An 8,798-nucleotide genomic window follows, 5' to 3' on the forward strand; every position below is an offset into this window, starting at 1 on the left:
AGCTCTCCAGCAGCAAGTCGGGTGGAAAAAATAAAAAACAGCTGGCCCTCAGGAGAGAGCTGCCCAGGTCAGTGAGTACATAGCTCTCTCCCTTTCTTCTGTTCTCCTTCTCCCTGCTCCACGTGGAGAGAATTAAGAGGAGGTCTCCCCCGTGGGGACAGCTGTCTCTGGAAGAAAGTGAACTAGACTCCCAGTCCTTTATTGTTCTATCTGGTCACTGAAAATCTTTGGCTTTCTGCAGTGACCTTGGGTGATCGTCGTGTGAGAGTGTGTGCATGTCCTTGTTTGGAGAAAGGGACTAATAGAACTTGGGGTGCAAAGAAAAACTGGACAGACAAATAAGAGCTGGTGGGGGAATGCTTGGGAAGGGGCTCCAGATACGAGCTTTTCACTGCATGGGGCGGGGGACAGGAAACTGAAAGAAATCGCCCATCTGCTCGGGAGCCTTCTCTAAAGGTGGCCGCAGTGTTCAAGTGTGAACCCCATGTTTATTTTCCTCTGCTTACAAGTGTATGTTTAGGCTCATTGTCTCTGCATATCATTTAAGAAATAGATGTGCACTGTGAGATAAAGTTGGAGCCCAGATGTGTCGGTATCTGGCATCCCCTCAGGGTAGCTGGTGGTGGGTAGGTGGGTAGGTGTCCTTGCTTACAGAAGCACCCTGAGGTGGGAGAGGAAAACCACCGTTTCCCAGAGAGGGTGACCAGGACTGCATGGAGTGAGATGGGCAGAGGGAATAAGATTTGGACTTTCTCCCGGGACATCAGACCTCCAAGATGCCACTGAGAAATATATGCTCCCACAAAAAGGGGGAGGGGGACAACTTTAAACCGCAAGGAAAGTACGGTAGACCTGAGTGGAGCATTTGCTTTGAAAATGTTATTTCTTCAATAGAGCAGGATGATACAGTGATGAGTCCGATTCTGTCCCGAGTGAAAATGAAGTAAGCTTGCTCACTGCATCCCCCCCCTTGACTTGCATTTATATCCCATAGTTCTTGGCCCTCTCCTCCCCTTAAAGACCACAACAGGATCCTGAAATAATGGTTTGAGAGATTCAGAAGGGACAAATAATGAAGGTAGCCTTTCCGTGGCTCATCCACTCACTCTTCAGTGGTGGTGGGCTGTCCCTCCAGCGACATGTTGTTGATGGCCAAGGAATCTCCGTCAGTCAGGTTGAGTCCCTCTAGGTATTTCTAGGTAAGATGCTTGGCTGCCCAATTTGATATTTGTGGGGAAGAGGGTTTCCCATAAGACGGTTGCACCACCCCCAAGAACAAAAATGTCTCCATCACTTTGAACTAGGTCTAGATGTCATTTCTGTTCTGATAGACCGAGACTGTAGGTATCAATGGGCTATGATTCTTGATTGCTTTCTAATTTAGGATTTAGCCGAAGGCTTCAAGGTTCAAACCAGTGGCTCAGTGAGGCCTAATGTTCATTGCTTGAGGACACAACAGTGCTTAGAGAATGCCATGCATGTTGGTGGTCTACCTAAACTGTAATTTCCAGCAGCCCCGGATTCCCTGGTCCTTTCCTGTTACAATACAAAGCCCGGGCACAGGGAAATCTGCATGCCCTGCCTTCTTGCAGAACACATAGGTGGTGGGTGTCAGGCAGAGGTGCAGTGAAGGGATGGATGCGGGCATGAGGGGGATAGATGATAGATCCCTCCTGTCAGTGTGCCAATAGCCCAAAGCCACACAGAAAGGCCCAGGGAAGGTGCAGGGATGTGGGAGTCCCAAGGCTTCCATCACCTTCGGCAGTTTGTGTCCCCATAGTGAAGACTGAGATAGAGTAAATAAGGATTTCTGACACTGAGTGGGACCGAAAGGGGAAACCTTCTGTTCTTTAGCTCTGGGCTGTGTTAACAATCTCGAGGCCACCCTGGAGGGTTGTTTTATTCTCGTGACCAAGCCATGTCACCCTCCAGTATGTGCTTCTTTACAGGGATGTCTTTGTGTCCCAATCCAATATTTCTGATCATTCCCTCTACACATCACGGATGGCTGGAATACACAGGGAGACATACTAACTGTGGGGAGGGAGTCTTCCTGTGCTTCCTGCGGGGTAGCCTGGGACTAGGGTGAGTGCCCTCTCCAGGTCTAGGTTTGTCCGGAGGAGGGAGTCTGCAACCAGCTAGTAATGAGCAAGCACGTGGGTCTGGTGGTAGCTTTATTTTATGTAACAAATTGCTGAAGTTCACGAGGTCGCAGGATGTGGAGGGTGTCCAGCAAGCCCGGGATCTGGACCCGAGAGGCAGGCAGGCAGGCAAATAGAAGCCCTGGTCAAAGTTGGTTTTGCGCCTTGGTGACAGGCATACGCACAGCGTTTTCTATGGGGGTTACCAGCTCCTTCGATGACACTAAAGACTCCCTGCTTTTTTAAGCTTTTTAGAAGCCATCTTCTGCTCTCAGGATCTGAATCGCCTGTCCTTCCCTATTTTCCTACCTTTGCTGTGAATTCCCTACAGCCCTCCCTGTGCCTCAGTCCTCATCCTCGGTGGACTGTCCCTTAACAATCAGCATTTCAGTTCCCTAGGCTAATCTAGAGAAGTAAAAGCCCAGCATCTCCAAGATATAGTCCATTTTCTCCTCTTGAAACCATCAAAGCTCAGGAGAAGTGTAGGCTGAAGCAGGAGCTGGGAACTGGGTGGGGGGTGCCTCAACCAGTCGGGAGAAGGGGGGGTCAGGAATGAAATAGGGCAGTTGACTAAGGCTGGTCCTCCTCACAGTCTCACGTCTTTACTTCTTTTCTAAGACCAAGAGGCCTGTGTGTTCAAGTGGTCGAACCCAAATCACCTGGCTCCGGATTTTTTTGGATGCCCGGCAGAATCCTGGGTGCTTCAAAGGTGGGGCCTGGGGCTTCGGTGGGAGCAGGCCGGGTCTAGAAGCGCTGAATCTTCCCCCCAAAAATTAACGATGTCGTCGAAGGTCAGGGGAGCGGCTGCCGCGCGCGAGGTGGGGGGGCGCTGCGCTTCCCAATGGGTCACCCACATCCCTTCCTCTTTCCCACGGTTCCTAAGCCTCCTGGGCTAGGACCCGAGGAGAGCTAAAAAGTGTACACTTTTTCCTTTCTGGGTGAGTTCTTTCTCTTCCCACCCTAGGCGAGAGCTCCCCAGTTACCATCCCCCTCACGTGTGCTTTGTTCTGTTCGAAAGCAGAAATCCCCGGTCTTCTCCCTGTCCGCCTGCCCCTTTCCGCTTCACCTCTACCATTTTTTTTTTTAAATCTCGCTGTAATCAGGGGTTTTCTCAAGCGGGGTGGGGGGATAGTAGTGGCTGAGGGAGGGCCAGAATCCCTCGAAGCTGAAGGCGCAGGCCCGGGATGGGCTGGGGGAGGACTGCGAACTGGGTAATCGCCCAGAGAGCATCTCTTCCCTTATAGACTCTCGACGTTGATCGCTGCTCTTCCCGGCCTGGGCTTTTCGTCTGTGTTTTAAACTGTTATAGATGAATGAGCAAAAAAGAAAAGGAAAGAAAAGAAAGAAAAAGAAAAGTCAAATCAAATCACATAACCAAAAGAGTGGCTTATTTTGCTTGAAGGTGGACCCCAGACCCGGAGCGGGTGGGTGTGGGAACCGGGAGATCTGTGGGTGCATAACCTTTTCATCCAAGTTCCCATGGGTCTTCCCACCCTCACCAACCCGGAGGCTTCCACTGCCAGATCCTTTTGTGGCAGTTACTAAATTTTAGGGTCTTTCTTTCTCTATATCACTAAAGCCCCCTGTCCACTGCTTTAACTGGAAAAGGATCTCCGTTGATGAGCAGCCTCAGCCAGTATGGCCCACTGCCTGACTCGTTTCTTACCACGTTTTGATTTTGCCCTGTTTTCTGTATTTCAGCTCTTGTGGGGGTGGGGAGAAAAGGGGACACGATGAAAGCTACAGTGATACGTAATATGTCTTTAACCTGTGAGGTCCGGGTCGCCGAGGCGAAGCGGCCTCCCCAGCCGTTTTGTCCGCTCAAGCCAGGCTGGCCGGTGGCGCCTTGGGGCTGTGTCCCCGGCATAACCCTCCTGCCCCGCAGTCGGAGAACTGTTTATACAGCTTTACCTGTACTATTCTCGTATCCAGTAAAAATCCTTGCCCGGCCTGGGTAACCTAATCCGGAGGCTAAAACGGAGGAGGGGGTAGTGGGGTTGACTCCAGAGAAGGAGGTGTGTTACGCGACCCGAGCTGGGGTCTCTCCTTTGCTCCTCCCCCGATTGGGAAGGTAATTCGGATTTGGTTCGAGGAACCGAGGCGGGGATGTAGGTTTTAGAAAGGAGACGTGGATTCATGTCCCAGCCTTCCTGGCTTTTTTCCCTCAAACAGGCACTGTGGATTGACGCGGCGGCCGCAGCTCCAACCCACGCTCCAAGAAGGAACAGTGGTCCGGGGGGTGACCAGTGGGGACTAGCAAGACCAAGGACGATTCTCTCACCGTGGCCTGCTTGGGGCAGATCTGGCTCCCCCGTCTTTCTTTTACAGCTCCCATGCCTAAGACAAAATGATCAAGGAACCGAACTGGTACCTTCACAACCAGACTCTCCCGGTTATCCCCGGCCTGTCTATCGCTGCGCCCGAGTCGGGATTGCAGCGCGCACAGAATCGAATTAAACGCGTCTTGGTGGTTATTGTCTCTCGCTAATTGCTTCAACAATGGCCACTGTTAAAACGGATACACCCAATTAAAGGCCCCGCGCCGTCGCCCTGGGTTCTCGCCACCGCCCTGCTTCCCCAGTCTGAGGCGTTGCAGACCTCCAGGTTAAGAACCGGATTGGTAAGGGGGCGTCGGCGCCGGCCTGGATACCTCTGGCTTCCTCTTCCTTCCCCGACTCACAGCGACCACGGTCTTTTCACTTCGTTTTTATTGATCGATCGCATCAAAGGAAGATTGATAGAGCTGGAATGGGAAGGGACTTTTCCCCTAGTCCTCGGCTCGCCCGGGCCCGGGGCTGTGCATTCATTCGGTTTCTGGCCATCGGTGCTGCTCTGAGCTCTCCCCGACCTCCCAGCCCCGCAGGTTCCGGGCTTTACTTCAGTCGGTAACCGCGCCCTCAGGTCCGCCCAGGCCGGCGCCGCGGCTCCTGGTGGGAGGGACAAGGCAGTTCGGCCCCGCTTTGCTTCGTTCTTCAGCCTGCAAATATTTGCTGCCTCTAGGAGTATCCTACTATTCCGCTCGCGCTCCGCTTGCAAAGTCCTTAAGTAAACAAGCTCAAATGACTGCCCTAGGCATTCCGAGACAAGCTCTCTACCCCTGCCCAGGATTAGTAACCATAGTACTTTGACTCCCAAGGTTCGGCTTTGCTGGTCACTCTGGCTGGCAGCGCTTAAATCCTAAGGTAGCATCTTTCCGCATCTCGGCCCCGCGGAGCTCGCCTGCCCTCTCTCGGAGTCAGGCTCGGGTGGGTGACGAAAGTTGCGTGGATTTCTACCTTCTGGGTCTGTGGCCCAGTCACCTTTAGCCTCTTTGCAATCAGGGCTCCAGAATTTTGAATGGGACAGACTGTGCCTACTTCCAGAGGGATGGGGGTCTCAAAGCCCCAGGGAAGGCAAATGGGAGGGATCTGAAGATGGGCAAGCGTTTGTGTGTATTTGTGTGTGTGTGTGTGTGTGTGTGTGTGTGTACGCGCGCAAGCGCGCATGTGTGTGTTGGGGGATGTCCCAGCTTACTCCAAGCATAGTGAAAGTCAGATCCATTTCTAACCCTTTCCCCAAGAGGGCACACATACCCTGCTCAACTTGACGCCTACAGCTGCAGCCCCAAGGCCTGGGGTTTCAGATAGGCCAAATTGGTTCGGGCCACCCAACACACAGCTCCAGGTCCCGGCTTCTTGATGGCCCTAGTAGAGCTCTCCGCTTCAGGATGCTGGGTCGCCAGGTACCCAGATCATTGGTCAGCCCCTTACCCTATTGTGGGAGGCCTCAGGAACTAGAGGAGCCAAAGGCTTTAGGCAGCAGCGGCAACAACAGGCTCCTTGATGGCTTTCTCTTGCCTTTCCCCCAGCTTCGCCAGATGCTCCTGGGGAATAGGGGGAGCGAGCAACACCGAGCCCAGGGCCGGGGTGTCTGGGGTGTCATCTCAGGTCTTCAGGAGGGCGTTGAGGCGTCCCCTCACGAGGCCCGGATCAGCTTTGGAGGCTCTGGCAACTGGAGGATTCGGACTACCCTTTCCCTCCGGCTTCAAGCCCCCTCCCCTCCCCCGCCACCCGCCAGGGGAGGAGGAAGCCCGGCCTGCATTCGCGAGCGAGGCGGGTCAGGCCGGCGCCTGGCCTGGCCCAGACCCCCGGAGTCCGGCTCTCCGCCTCAGGCCACGCATCGCAGCCTCCCTCTCCGGACTCGATCCCTTCCCCCTTCTTCCCGGTGGGTCCCGGAGCCGACCTCGGCCCTCCCTCCCCGGTAGCCCTCTCCCCCCGCCCCCCCCCCCCGCTCTGTGTTTCTGACTCTGGGGCTGGGCCCGTGACGTCAAACCCAGTGTGGCGTCGGCGAGACTGGCCGGCGCGGGCCATCAAAAGAGCAACGTCCTCTTTCCCAATTACCCACTGTCAGTCCGGGAACAGGGGCGGACCGGCTGGGAATTACAAGTTAAATACCCCCTACAGGCTGGCTCCATTACCCGGGGCATCCAGCTTCAGGCCCCCTACCCTCCTCTGCCAGCCCTAAACTACCTCAGACCTGGAGGGGCCTTCTAGATGTTTTATTTTTCCAAGGCAGGGGAGTGCCCTCTGCATCCCTGCGTAGCTCCTCTGGTGATTAAATTAAAACGAATAATCCTCTCCATTCCCACTACCAAATTTATTAGAGAGGAGCCCCTAATAGGGAAGCCTTCCTTTTCAGAAACATTTTCTTTTTCAGTCTTTTAAAGTAAGTTCTAAGCCATATAAATTAACACGTTCAAGTCTTGGCGTCAGCAGCTTTGTTTAGGATTTCTTTTGCTTTTTTTTATTTATAGATTTCGATGACCAGGACCAAAGAGTTAATACTTAGTTGCTTTTTGTTGTTGTTGATGTTGTTTTGTTTTTTTCCCTCGAAACTGTGAACTAAGGTCAAGCTGGTATCCTACACGATTCATCAGCGACACAGGAACACCACTTTTTTTTTTTTAAACTTAACTCCCATCCTTAATCTTAATCCCGGGTCTCTTAGCAAAAATGTGTGTGCGGTTCTCTCTGCTTGTTTATGGAGTGGTTTCCGGCGAATGTTAGACAGCAACTAAATAATTAAAAGGTTTTGAGAGCGCCGTGAGCTGATGAGATGCTGGCAGCTTGATTGGCCCAGGAGAGATGAGTTGGTCAAAGAGCGAAAGTAAAAATCGATATTCGGAGACTGGGTCGCCTCAGAAACGCGAGACCAAGGGGTTTAGGATAAACTCAGGAGGGAGATTTATTTTTTTAAAAAAAAAAAGATAGGTAAATTCATGTTTTGTATTTAGAAATTCAGCCTGGATTTCGAATAAAGATCAAATGTAAAAAAGATGAGGAGTCAAGAGAAACACCAAACCCAAGTCCGCAGGGCACATTTGCAAATAAATTTTACTTGTCTTCTTCAAGGGATGTGCTGTTAAAAGAACGCACACTCCCCCCCCCCCCCCCCATACCGGCTACAAGGCAGACATTGATGCTTCTTATCCACTGTAGGACAGGAGTTGTTTAGAGATTTTTAGGAAGGGAACCGAAGTTTTGTATTAGTGGGACATTATAAGAAGTCAATTCCAGTAACCCTACAAGTGCAGCTCTCTGCCCTGGAATAGAATCACCTTCTTGTACACTGCCTTGGGGTGCACCCAAAGTATTTTCCCGCCCGACCTTGCCTCGTCCGGGCTATTTTCCGGACCCAGGCTGCAGAAACCTTTACGCCACTAGGGGATGCAGTGACTCAAAAGACCGCACAGGGCCGCAGAGGTTGAAACCCGTGGGGCGGGGCGACTTCAACCCGGTCTTGGTCTCGTCCAATGATTGGCCTTTACAATGGTCCCGCCCTCGTCTAGCCCCGCCCCTCACGGGGGCGTCTTGCGGCAGCTCTCCCAGCGTCAGCAGGCTGCCCACCCAACAGACCCTGGCCCTGACACTACCGAGTCCAGGCTGGTTGCTGCTGTGGCTCACCTCAGAGGTCAGGGTTAGGATCTGTGGAGGGGACCGTGTTTCTCTGGTGGAAGGCAGAGTGAGTAGGGCCCCGAGCTGAATGTAGGGAAAAGTTAGGCCACCCGAGTAAAAGATCAAGTCAAACACCGTACTTCGGGGACCAGTGAGCCCACCCGGCTTTCCATGCATCATGTTGTCACTCAAGTCAGAAGCACATATCGATTATATCATTAGATCTAAAAAAGACAGCTGCAACAGCTGACGCTGTTCACACTGAAGAGGTTTGTGAAAGTAAGCGGAGACCTTAACAAAAACAATGCGGGCGACCGAATCAAAGCCCAGGTCCTCTGCGCGATTCATCAGCCCCTAGGGAAACTGGTTCGGGAAGCAAATCTTCATTTATTTTGACATGAAACTTTACTGATCGGTTTTACATGCACATAGCCTCCAAGTTGATATGATCTGAAAAATACTGTGGCTTGAATCCCAGTTTCAAAGTTTGCTCATTTTAAAGAAGTGTGGAAAAGAAAAGTCTGCTTATGGAAATTAGCTTTATGAATGGGGCGGCCGGGTTTCACTGGTTCGGAATAATCTACTGAGCCCGAATGAATCGGCTCTGCTACATTTAAAGGGCCAGAGCGCGAATTCCCACTTGCCTGTCCCCTCCGCCCCAAGCCCCGGCCGGCCTCGCCCACCCTGCCCGCGGCCCCTCTGCCCTAGGCGGCTCCTGGCGGCG

This window comes from Microtus pennsylvanicus, chromosome 4 (assembly GCF_037038515.1).
Source record: "Microtus pennsylvanicus isolate mMicPen1 chromosome 4, mMicPen1.hap1, whole genome shotgun sequence".
In the NCBI taxonomy this organism is placed as follows: domain Eukaryota; kingdom Metazoa; phylum Chordata; class Mammalia; order Rodentia; family Cricetidae; genus Microtus; species Microtus pennsylvanicus.